General features: G+C 47.8%; 6 non-coding genes and 4 pseudogenes across 6 annotated transcripts; all 10 read left to right on the top strand.

Moving 5' to 3' along the window:
• The first annotated feature begins 108 nt into the window (after positions 1-108).
• Positions 109-227, top strand: LOC135723297 (5S ribosomal RNA). Its single transcript, XR_010523005.1, has one exon. It is a non-coding gene; the product is annotated as a 5S ribosomal RNA (ribosomal RNA).
• Positions 228-352: 125 nt separating this feature from the next.
• LOC135723541 (5S ribosomal RNA) lies at positions 353-471 on the top strand. The gene has a single exon (XR_010523242.1). It is a non-coding gene; the product is annotated as a 5S ribosomal RNA (ribosomal RNA).
• Positions 472-597: 126 nt separating this feature from the next.
• Positions 598-716, top strand: LOC135726166 (5S ribosomal RNA; annotated as a pseudogene).
• A 126-nt stretch (positions 717-842) lies between these two features.
• LOC135725994 (5S ribosomal RNA) lies at positions 843-961 on the top strand (annotated as a pseudogene).
• Positions 962-1,081: 120 nt separating this feature from the next.
• Positions 1,082-1,200, top strand: LOC135726883 (5S ribosomal RNA; annotated as a pseudogene).
• A 125-nt stretch (positions 1,201-1,325) lies between these two features.
• Positions 1,326-1,444, top strand: LOC135723296 (5S ribosomal RNA). Its single transcript, XR_010523004.1, has one exon. It is a non-coding gene; the product is annotated as a 5S ribosomal RNA (ribosomal RNA).
• Positions 1,445-1,570: 126 nt separating this feature from the next.
• LOC135725017 (5S ribosomal RNA) lies at positions 1,571-1,689 on the top strand. Its single transcript, XR_010524671.1, has one exon. It is a non-coding gene; the product is annotated as a 5S ribosomal RNA (ribosomal RNA).
• Positions 1,690-1,809: 120 nt separating this feature from the next.
• Positions 1,810-1,928, top strand: LOC135725521 (5S ribosomal RNA; annotated as a pseudogene).
• A 125-nt stretch (positions 1,929-2,053) lies between these two features.
• On the top strand, positions 2,054-2,172 carry LOC135723295 (5S ribosomal RNA). The gene has a single exon (XR_010523003.1). It is a non-coding gene; the product is annotated as a 5S ribosomal RNA (ribosomal RNA).
• Positions 2,173-2,303: 131 nt separating this feature from the next.
• Positions 2,304-2,422, top strand: LOC135724490 (5S ribosomal RNA). Its single transcript, XR_010524154.1, has one exon. It is a non-coding gene; the product is annotated as a 5S ribosomal RNA (ribosomal RNA).
• The last annotated feature ends 78 nt before the right edge of the window (positions 2,423-2,500 follow it).

The following is a 2,500-nucleotide window of genomic DNA, read 5'->3' on the forward strand; positions in this document are numbered from 1 at the left end:
TTTTTTATGTCATTTTTTCCCATGAATGCGTCCTTTCTGTAACCATTTACCGATGTCATTGCGTTGCCACATTAGCCTTGAAGTGTCTCTCGAATCGAGTCAGCACTCGCTTACGGCCACACCACCCTGAGCACGCCCGCTCTCGTCTGATCTCGGAAGCCAAGCAGGGTCGGGCCTGGTTAGTACTTGGATGGGAGACCGCCTGGGAATACCAGGTGCTGTAAGCATTTAATTAATTAATTATTTTTTTATGTCATTTTTTCCCATGAATGCGACCTTTCTGTAAGCGTTCACTGATGTCATGGCGTTGCCACATAAGTCTTGAAGTGTCTATCGAAGCGAGTCAGCACTCGTTTACGGCCACACCACCCTGAGCACGCCCGCTCTCGTCTGATCTCGGAAGCCAAGCAGGGTCGGGCCTGGTTAGTACTTGGATGGGAGACCGCCTGGGAATACCAGGTGCTGTAAGCATTTAATTAATTAAATATTTTTTTTATGTCATTTTTTCCCATGAATGCGTCCGTTCTGTAACCATTTACCGATGTCATTGCGTTGCCACATTAGCCTTGAAGTGTCTCTCGAATCGGGTCAGCACTCGTTTACGGCCACACCACCCTGAGCACGCCCGCTCTCGTCTGATCTCGGAAACCAAGCAGGGTCGGGCCTGGTTAGTACTTGGATGGGAGACCGCCTGGGAATACCAGATGCTGTAAGCATTTAATTGATTAATTATTTTTTTTATGTCATTTTTTCCCATGAATGCGTCCTTTCTGTAACCATTTATCGATGTCATTGCGTTGCCACATTAGCCTTGAAGTGTCTCTTGAATCAAGTCAGCACTCGTTTATGGCCGCACCACCCTGAGCACGCCCGCTCTCGTCTGATCTCGGAAGCCAAGCAGGGTCGGGCCTGGTTAGTACTTGGATGGGAGACCGCCTGGGAATACCTGGTGCTGTAAGAATTAAATTAATTAATTATTTATGTCATTTTTCCCATGAATGCGTCCTTTCTGTAAGCGTTCTCCCATGGCATGGCGTTGCCACATTAGTTTTGAAGTGTCTCTCGAATCAAGTCAGCACTCGCTTACGGCCACGCCACCCTGAGCACGCCCGCTCTCGTCTGATCTCGTAAGCCAAGCAGGGTCGGGCCTGGTTAGTACTTGGATGGGAGACCGCCTGGGTATACCAGGTGCTCTAAGCATTTAATTAATTAATTATTTTTTTATGTCATTTTTTCCCATGAATGCGATCTTTCTGTAAGCGTTCACTGATGTCATGGCGTTGCCACATAAGTCTTGAAGTGTCTATCGAAGCGAGTCAGCACTCGCTTACGGCCACACCACCCTGAGCACGCCCGCTCTCGTCTGATCTCGGAAGCCAAGCAGGGTCGGGCCTGGTTAGTACTTGGATGGGAGACCGCCTGGGAATACCAGGTGCTGTAAGCATTTAATTAATTAATTAATTTTTTTATGTCATTTTTTCCCATGAATGCGTCCTTTCTGTAACCATTTACCGATGTCATTGCGTTGCCACATTAGCCTTGAAGTGTCTCTCGAATCGAGTCAGCACTCGTTTACGGCCACACCACCCTGAGCACGCCCGCTCTCGTCTGATCTCGGAAGCCAAGCAGGGTCGGGCCTGGTTAGTACTTGGATGGGAGACCGCCTGGGAATACCTGGTGCTGTAAGAATTTAATTAATTAATTTTTTATGTCATTTTTCCCATGAATGCGTCCTTTCTGTAAGCGTTCTCCCATGGCATGCCGTTGCCACATTAGTTTTGAAGTGTCTCTCGAATCAAGTCCGCACTCGCTTACGGCCACACCACCCTGAGCACGCCCGCTCTCGTCTGATCTCGGAAGCCAAGCAGGGTCGGGCCTGGTTAGTACTTGGATGGGAGATTGCCTGGGAATACCAGGTGCTGTAAGCATTTAATTAATTAAATATTTATTTATGTCATTTTTTCCCATGAATGCGTTCTTTCTGTAAGCGTTCACTGATGTCATGGCGTTGCCACATAAGTCTTGAAGTGTCTGTCGATTCGAGTCGGCACTCGCTTACGGCCACACCACCCTGAGCACGCCCGCTCTCGTCTGATCTCGGAAGCCAAGCAGGGTCGGGCCTGGTTAGTACTTGGATGGGAGACCGCCTGGGAATACCAGGTGCTGTAAGCATTTAATTAATTAATTATTTTTTTATGTCATTTTTATGTCATTTTTTCCCATGAACCTTTCTGTAAGCGTTCACTGATGTCATGGCGTTGCCACATAAGTCTTGAAGTGTCTATCGAAGCGAGTCAGCACTCGCTTACGGCCACACCACCCTGAGCACGCCCGCTCTCGTCTGATCTCGGAAGCCAAGCAGGGTCGGGCCTGGTTAGTACTTGGATGGGAGACCGCCTGGGAATACCAGATGCTGTAAGCATTTAATTAATTAATTATTTTTTTTATGTCATTTTTTCCCATGAATGCGTCCTTTCTGTAACCATTTACCGATGTCATT

The sequence above is a fragment of the Paramisgurnus dabryanus genome, chromosome 9 (genome assembly GCF_030506205.2).
Source record: "Paramisgurnus dabryanus chromosome 9, PD_genome_1.1, whole genome shotgun sequence".
Classification (NCBI taxonomy): Eukaryota; Metazoa; Chordata; class Actinopteri; order Cypriniformes; family Cobitidae; genus Paramisgurnus; species Paramisgurnus dabryanus.